We start from the raw sequence: 9,323 nt of genomic DNA on the forward strand, positions 1-9,323 counted from the left end.
GGGGCAAGAGGGGGCCTCACAGGAGCTCCTGAGCTGCCAGGGATCCAAAAGAACAACTCTGTGACATGGCGGTGGAACAGACTGGGTCCCAGGATCGTGGGCCCTCAGCCCTGATGCTTCAGAGCAGTCCCTAATCTGAGTGGTCCGGACGTGGTGGAAGATTGGGAGCTCGGGAGCCTGGGGAAGGACACTGGCTAGAGTCCCTGGTTTCCCGATACAAGCCTGGAGTCCCCGGGCTGTTGGTACCAGCTGGAAGCTGGCTGGCATGGCTGGGCTGGCCTCTTGTGGCAGCCAGGTGCCTCTGCCAGCGTCTACAGCCATGCCACCCTGAATGGACATGATCTCCTCTGATCTCGGAAGCTAAGCAGGGTCGGGCCTTGTTAGTACTTGGATGGGAGACAGTCTGGGAATACTGGGTGCTGTAGACCTTTTTGCTTTCTTTCTTGTCTTTCTTTATTTTCTACATTCCTTTCTTTCCTTCTCTCTCTCTTCTTTCTTTCTTCTCTTTCTTTCTTTCTTTCTTCCCTTCTTTCTCTGTTTCTTCTTTCTTTTCTTTCTCTTTCTCACTCTTTTTTCTTTCTTTTTTCTTTCCTTCTTTCTTTTCTTTCTCTTTCTTCCTTTCTTCTTTCCTTCTTTCTCTCTCTCTTTCTCTCTTTCATTCTTTCTTTCTTTCTCTCTCTCTTTCTTTCTTTCTATCTTTCTTTCTTTCTTTCTTTTTCGTCCAGATGGAGTCTCACTCTATCACCCAAGGTGGAGTGCAGTGGCATGATCTCGGCTCACTTCAAGCTCCGTCTCCCAGGTGCATGCCATTCTCCTGCCTCAGCCTCCCGAGCAGTGGGGACTATAGGTGCCTGGCCCCACGCCGGGCTCATGTTTTGTAGTTTTAGTGGAGACAGGGTTTCACCGTGTTAGCCAGGCTGGTCTGGATCTCCCGACCTCATGATCCACCCTCCTCAGAATCCCAATGTGCTGTGGTTACAGCCATGATCCACTGAGCTTGGCCTGCTGCAGTCTTTTGTGGCTTCAACCATCCCTCCCTTCCCGGTACTGTCACCATGCTTCCCAAATTCCCTGGACTCTGTGACCACTTCATTGCCCGCCTACAACAGCACCACAGCCAGGACGTCCTCTTGGCATCCTCCACAAAAGGACAACTGGACAGCAGCCTCCCACCACTTCCGCCTCACTGCCTCCATGCCAGGAGCCCAGGTCCATCCTGGGAAGTCAAGGGACCAGTCCATAAAGGCTCAGGCGCAGGTACCCTGGTGTTCATGCAGTCTTCCCACTCCCAGAATGCCCAGGAGATTCAATGCAGTCATCAGGTGCTGCCACAGCCTTCCAAACCAGGGAAAGGGGCAGGCAGGGGCAGCAGGTGCCACATATGCCAGCCAAGACCTCTGCTCCAGATTGCAGGGGCGGCTTTATCTGGGGGAAGGACATTGCTTTGCCAGTAACCAGGAAAATAGTCCCTGTGCACCCAGATTCCATTGCCAAAAACTTCGTGAAGACTCCAGCTCCAAGGACATACCAGAGACCCAGGCCTCAGCCACCATGGGCAGGCCCCGTTCCACGGCTCATGCCAAATGGATGGGTGCACTCTGCAAATCTAGGGGCCCAATGCACTGTACCAGGTGCACAGGGAGGTGCCAACATAGGATGGAGCCTACGAAACCCACCTCCAAAGCAAGCAATTAACCCAAGAATGTAGAGGACTACATGCTCGCAAACAAGATGCTCCCGATAAGTCCTGCTCTTGCAAACAAAGCAGGACATTCTTTCCCTGCAAACAGGGGGGACAAAGGAGCCAGCTGCAAACAGCAGACCCTGGGGACTGGTTAATGTGTAACATCTTGAAAAACCAGAAAGTCAGGGAAAGGTCAGAAAAACAACATGTGTCTTGTGACTTGGCAACATTCCACAAATGGCTGTATAAAATAAAGCAGAGCATGCCGTTTGGGTTGGCCGCCATGTTTGTCCTGTCTTGTGTTGTCTTGTGTGTTCATTCCTTTGTTTAGGAAACACGCGGGCCCCGACATTTGGCACAGCGAGCAGGTTCCGTGGCTCCTTGAGAGCAAGGAACTGGAGGGGGAGCACCCCGGGTAAGTAAATAAAGAAGGGGGACCCATGGGAAAATTATGGGGAATTCCACCTCTCTGGCCTCTGAATACTTGCGGTTACTCCAGGGACTGTTAATGTCTATAGGAGTAGAAGTAAAAGAGAAGACTTTGAAGAGATTGTTTGCCCATGTTGAACAACATTTTTATTGGTTTCAATATCAAACTAAAGTACAGCTAAATCGAAAGGAATGGTTACAGGTAGTCAAAGTCCTGCGTCGAGCTCATCAGCGAGGGCAAATGATGCCTCTGACTTTGTGGACTTTGTGTAGTTCCATTACTCAGGCATTAGAATTACTTGAAACTGACTCAGAACATGGCGATACTGCCACAGGAGGTGAGGCATCTGAAGCTTTAGAGAGGAATGATCTCGAAGAGGAACATATTTACACCCTGGTTGCTGAAGATAAGGAGTTGGAAGAAGAGCTAATGCCTCCTTCATCTGAAGGAAATTCTGACTTGCAGTGCATTGTAGATATGTTACAACAGTTGTTAAAATTACAAGGTGCTGCTGCTCCTGTTTCTCCTATCTCTCCGCCACAAGCCTTTCCTGTCACTTTCCCTTCTGCTCCTTTGGAGGAAGATTTCCCCTTGCCGCCACCTCCAAATTCTTTGCCTATGTTGGGTCAGGTTTTCTCTGTGCCCTTTCCTCCTGTAGGAGAAAAGAAGGAATCGAAGGTAAAAGATGATTTTGAAGAATTAGATTTGTTCCCAATAACACAAGCCGCTTTTGGCCCCAATGCTCAGTTTCCAAACGGTGGCCATAATGTGACTTTTACAGCACTACAATTTGAATTTCTAAAGGAAATGAAAGCTGCAATTTCCATTTATGACCTCAGTCATCGTTTGTTCTCAGCCTTCTCGATTCCTTCTCTTCAGAACATATGATGATTCCTATTGATTGGGAGACGTTAGGAAAGACTGTCCTTGACCATTCTCAATGACTTCAATTGAAAATTTGGTGGTAGGAGGAAGCAAGAGTACAAGCTAGAAAAAATGCTACCCGTAATCCCCAGGACCTACTGAAGAGCAACTTATGGGTTCTGGACAATATGCCACTCTTAATGCTCAAGCTGGCCTAGACAACACTGCTATCGTTCAGATTAAAACTTTGTTTATGAAAGCCTGGACTAAAGTTGAGATAGCAGGCAAAACTTCTTTATCATTTGTAAAAATCCTGCAAGGAGCTAATGAGCCATATCCAGATTTTTTAGCTCATCTTCAAGATGCTGTATTAAAGACTGTAGGTGTGGGACCTGATTTTAAAATTCTTCTGGATATGCTGGCCTTTGAAAACGCTAATCCTGAGTGTCAAAAGTTATTAAGACCTTTAAAAGCCAGTGGAGCCAATTTAGATGAGTATATTCAGGCTTGTGCAGGCATGGGAGGAGCTATTTACAATGCTCAACTGTTTGCTGGAGCACTTTCTAAGGCCTTAAAGAGTAATTCTAAACAAGGTGTATGTTTTCAGTGCAGGAAGCCTGGCCTTTTTAAGAAAGAATGCTGGAAAAAACTGGGCTTCCCGACCACAAAAGAGAAAAAATTACCTTCTGGGGAGTGCAAACTATGTGGAAAAGGTCAACATTGGACAAATGAATGTTGTTCAAAAACTGATAAAAGTGGAATTTATTGTCACCCCTCCCAAGAAATGGGAACCGGGACCCACAGGCTTGGGGCCCCAACAATTACAATGCAGGCCTACCACAATACACAGTGAGCGATGGCTTACAACATCAAGGAATGACTTCAAGTCATCCTTAATGGTATCACCCCCACCCCCGTTTCTCAGCTTTATGCTGCCACTAAGCAGAGTGCTGCTGCTGACTTGGGTATTACTCAAACTTATACTCTGTCTCCTAATGGAGGAATATATAAGTTAACTACTGGAGTATGTGGCCCTTTGCCAAAGGGACATGTAGGATTTTTGTTAGGTCGAAGCAGCAGCACTATGCGAGGGTTAATGGTGGTTCCAGGAGTCATTGATCCTGATTTTACTGATGAAATCCTTATTATGGTACAGGTCTCACAATTTATGCACCTAGGGGCAGGGGAACGTTTTGCACAATTGCTTTTATTGCCTTTTTTTCCTTTTCTGTCTAGAGATGTGTCTCCTCAAGGAGGTTTCAGTAGTACTACGAAAACTGTTTTCTGGGAAACTTTAGTTTCCGATCAAAAACCTTTATGTTCATTGCAAATTAATGGGATACTTTTTGAGGGATTAGTCAACACAAGAGCAGATGTATCCATTATTTGCTTGGCTCAATGGTCTGCTCATTGGAAAAAGAAACAAGTATCGGTTACTCTATCCGGCCTAGGTCCTGCTTCTGTAGTCTACCAAAGTGTTGAGCCCCTGAGCTGTGTATGACCTGAAGGACAACAGGGAAAAGTATTATTTTATATTGTTCCCATTAATATTAACCTTTGGGGCTGTAAACTTTTACAACAATTTGGTGCCTTGCTAGGCATTCCTCATATTTCTCTAGCTGTCAAAAATATGATGTTCAAAATGGGCTACAATCTTTTAAACTCTTAGCCACTGTCCACAAACCTCAAGCTTTAAAATTGAAGTGGAAAACTACAACTCCTGTTTGGGTGGAACAGTGGCCATTGTCTAAAGAAAAATTTGAGGATTTAAAAATTTTAGTTAAGGAACAATTGGCCGAGGGGCATATTGAAACAAGTACTTCTGCATGGAATTCCCCTGTGCTTGTTATTAAAAAGAAAAGTGGAAAATGGCATTTATTAGCTGATCTTAGAGCTGTAAATGCTTGTATTCAACCTATGGGGACTTTACAACCTGGACTTCCTAATCCAGCCCTTATTCCACAAAACTGGAAATTAATGGTCATAGATCTTAAAGACTGTTTTTTAATATTCCATTACAACCCCAAGATTGTGAAAAATTTGATTTTACTGTTTACTGAACAGCCTACTCAAAGATACCAATGGAAAGTTCTCCCTCAAGGTATGCTTAATAGTCCTACTCTTTGTCAAGAATTTGTGCATAGAGCCTTAAATCCTGTTAGATGTCAATTTCCTACTGTATTGATATATCATTACATGGATGATATGTTATTAGCAACTCCGGATGAAGCCCTGCAAAGTCAAGTTTTTCAAGCTTTGCAACAGCAATTAACGCAATATAATTTGCAAATTTCTCCTGAGAAAATACAAACTCAATTTCCTATTCAATATTTAGGATATCTTGTAGCGGAAAAGCATATTCGGCCACAAAAGGTTCAAATTCGAAGAGATCAACTTTTGACGCTTAATGATTTTCAAAAATTGCTAGGAGACATAAATTGGCTTTGCCCCATCTTAGGCATACCTACTTCAACAAAATCACATTTGGCAAATGGATGTAACTTATGTCTCTTCTTTTGGTCGTTTAAAGTATGTTCATCATACAATTGATACGTGGTCCCATTTCCAATGGGCTACACCATTACCCTCTGAAAAGGCTGATTCTGTTATTACTCATTTACTCATTTGTTTTGTGGTTATAGGAGTTCCTGCTGAATTAAAAACTAATAATACCCCTGCTTATCGCTCTCGTAAATTCGCTGCCTTCCTTTCTTTATACCATATTCATCATTTCACTAGTATCCCATTTAACAGTCAAGGCCAAGCAATTATTTAAAGAGCCAATGCTACTTTAAAATTACAACTTTTAAAACAAACAGGGGGATATGGGCGAGACTCCCCAAAACATCAAATTCTGAAAGCCCTTTTTACTTTAAATTTTCTCAACCATTGGCGCCAATTACAGCAGTCAGCAGCAGTGAAACATTTTCAACAGCCTTTAGAAAAGTCACAAAACAGTAATCTGTGGGTGTATTATCCTTCATTACGAGGACAATATTTAAAAGAAAAAGTTTTACAATGGGACCGAGGCTATGCTTTTGTCCATACAGGTGCCAGAGACGAGTGGTTTCCATCTCAATGGTTGAAACAGTGCCATGGTGAAGAGAAGCCAATCCGAGGAGTTCCTCAAGGAATTTCAGGAGCTGAATCTGAGCGTTCAAAGAACATTCACCTTCGGGACTCGAGGTGCGGAGCCTCCAACATGGGGTCAACTGAAAAAGCTTACTCAGGAAGCTGAAGGGGTTGTTCAACAAGCCGGGCAGCCCAAAACCCCACTGATTTTATTTTTGGCTATGCTGGCTGTAGTGAATTGCCAGGTAACAGCTGGAGAATTCTCATACTGGGCTTATATTCCCTTTCCACCCTTATATCAAGGTGTGGCCTGAGGAGACAAAGAAGTTCCAGTATTTACTAATGATACTGTTTGGATGCCATCAGCTTTTTTAAACCAGGATCCTGAATTAGACACTGGCACAGTAAATAATTCATATCAATTTGGGGTTGAAAGGTTACCTATATGTCTGGGGAGTAGTCCACATTGTCTGCATCCTTCTCATGAGGCTTGAGCTGTTCGCTATAACCATAGTCATATATCTGCTTTTACTATGATTATTGTGGCTCAAAGTTTCAAGTATAATCATACTGCTATACTTAATGAAACTCTGCCAAGTACTTTATCTTTATGCCCTACACCTGATGTGTCTGGAGATGTTTCCCAACTAGAGTGGACTAGGTGTAGAGGCAGTGGGTCACGATTATTTTTAGAAGTAAAATGGAAAAGTCGTAGATACCTTGTTACTGATTGGAGTGCACATAGAGATTTCCAAACTAAATTTAGTCACGTCAACCTGCGCTGGCATAAGGGTAATCACAACATTGCTGCAGATGGCAATGAAACTATTATTTGGCATGATGGTGGCTTATCACCCCCTATGCCACATTTGGCTAATACCTCACAAATACAGAGTCATATTTGGAAGTTGCTAGCTGCAGGTAAACCAATGTTCACTTTCACGGGAAACATGTCCTTGAATTGTACTACTAACATTTCTAACCCTTTCCATATATCTTTGCATCAAAATAGTTCTAGATATGTAATTGCTTGTGTGAGAAAACCTTACTTATTGTTAACAGGAATTTCTAAATAGGATAATAATCCGGGAATAGTTAACTGTACAAACAATTGCACATTCTTAAGTTGTATAAATAATACTTGGTGGAATAATAATTGGAATGAGTCTCATTCCGATTTATATATACTAAGGGCCAGAAAAGAAACCTGGCTACCTGTGAACTTAACACATGCCTGGAGTGAATCTGCTGGGGTTACTCAGATTTACAAAGTAATGCAAGATCTTGTCCACTGCAGCTGGAGAGTAGTTGAGGTCGTCATAGCAGCGGTGGTAGGACTTGTAGCAATTGCTTCCACTACCCCCGTTGCTGGATTAGCTCTACACCAGAGTATACAAAATGCAGAATTTGTACAACAATGGCATGAACAATCACATTTGTTGTGGCAACAACAACGAGACATAGATGCTCATCTGACTGAACGAGTGGATAATCTGGAGCAAGTGGTTTCTTGGTTGGGGGATCAGCTAACAGTGTCAAATATGCGAGCTTTGTTAAAATGTGATTGGAATACTACCTAATTTTGTATTACTCCTGTTCCTTTTAACAGCACTGTACAAAATTGGACTGAGATAAAGAGACTTTTAATTGGCCATAATAATCTTTCCTTAGAAATACAAGAATTAACACAAAACATTTCTGAAACATTTCGCAATCAGTTACCGTTGCTGACCGGAGCAGATTTGATGACTGGTATTGCACAAAGCTTGACGTCTTTAAACCCTATGAGCCCTGTAAAAACTTTACTGACTTCTGTTTCTAGTAATGTATTGATTGTTGTTCTTGCCTTTGTCATTTTCACAGTCTGCTGGAGATGGTGCCAAAGGGCAAACACCGAATCCCAGTGAGCTCAACATGTGATGATGGTTTTGAAAGAAATTTAAACTTGTAAATAAAGAAAGGGGAAATGTAGAGGACTACATGCTCACAAACGAGATGTTCCAGATAAGTCCTGCTCTTGCAAACAAAACAGGACGTTCCTTCCCCACAAACAGAGAGGACAAAGGAGCCAGCTGCAAACAGCAGACGCTAGGGACTGGTTAATGTGTAAACATCTTGAAAAACCAGGAAGTCAGGGAAAGGTCAGAAGAACAACATGTGTCTTGTGACTTGGCAACATTCCACAAACCACTGTATAAAATAAAGCAGAGAGTGCCGTTTGGGGCAGCCGCCATGTTTGTCCTGTCTTGTGTTGTCTTGTGTGTTCATTCCTTTGTTTAGGAAACACGCAGGTCCCGACACAAGAATAAACCTGTCTCAGTGCTCCATTGCTTCTCTTGCATGGACGGCCTGGTCACCCTCTTCTGGCCAAGTCTATGCCCCTTCCACCCTATCCCAGCCTGCTCAAAAGGGCCCTGCCTACCAGAGCAAGGTGCTCCTTCTCCAAGTCTCTATCACTCTCTCTCTCTCTCTTTCTCTGTTCCTCTCTCTTTCTCTGCCTCTCTGTCTGTCTCTTTCCCTCTCCCCCTCCCCTGTCTCTCTCAACCGCTGTCTTTCTCCATCCCTCAGTTTCAATCTCTCCATCATCTCTTCCTTGCTTTCCTTCAAGATGTTCCCATGTGCATGCGTGTGTGTGTGGGTGTGTGTGTCTGTGTGTGTTTATGCACGTGTGTGGATTCCCGTGTGTGAGTTCCCAGGTCTGTCTGTGTGTGCAGCTGTGGATTTTCTCCTGGTGGTAGTGGGGTGTGGCTGGGTTTCTCTCAGCAACTCTCACCGGAGATCAGACTGCCGGCTATAGTGCAAGCCTGGGGAAAAGCAGGGCCATCCCCAACCCCCAACCCCCCATGGCCTCTTGCCCACTGTCTGGGTCTTGGTCAGGACAAGCGACTGTGGTGGGGGCATTGTGAGAAAAAAGCCACGTGCCTGGACCGGCTGTTCGCCCTTGGCCATCCCTGATAGCTCTGTGTGTGTGGAGAAAGAGGGGGCCTCGCAGGAGTTCCTGAGTGGCCTGGGATCCAAAAGAATATCTCCACAACAGGGCTGAGGATGGGTTGGGTTCCCAGGATTCTGGGCCGTGGGCCCTGACGCCTCAGAGCACTCCCTGTTCTGAGTGGGCCTGATGTGGTGGAAACTTGGAATCTCGGGAGCCGGGGGAAGGTCATGGGGGAGCGGGCTCCTGATTCGAGCCTGGTGGCCCCAGGCTGGCAGTGTCAGCTGGAAGCCAGCAGGCTTAGCTGCACTGGGCTCTTGGGGCAGCGAGGCTCCTCTGCCAGT

The 9,323-nt window shown here is 44.6% G+C and overlaps 1 pseudogene; it reads left to right on the plus strand.

The window, feature by feature from the left end:
• Positions 1–309: 309 nt before the first annotated feature.
• LOC112423265 (5S ribosomal RNA) lies at positions 310–428 on the plus strand (annotated as a pseudogene).
• Positions 429–9,323: the final 8,895 nt, after the last annotated feature.

This window comes from Macaca nemestrina, unplaced genomic scaffold, assembly GCF_043159975.1.
Source record: "Macaca nemestrina isolate mMacNem1 unplaced genomic scaffold, mMacNem.hap1 Scaffold_522, whole genome shotgun sequence".
Taxonomy (NCBI): Eukaryota; Metazoa; Chordata; class Mammalia; order Primates; family Cercopithecidae; genus Macaca; species Macaca nemestrina.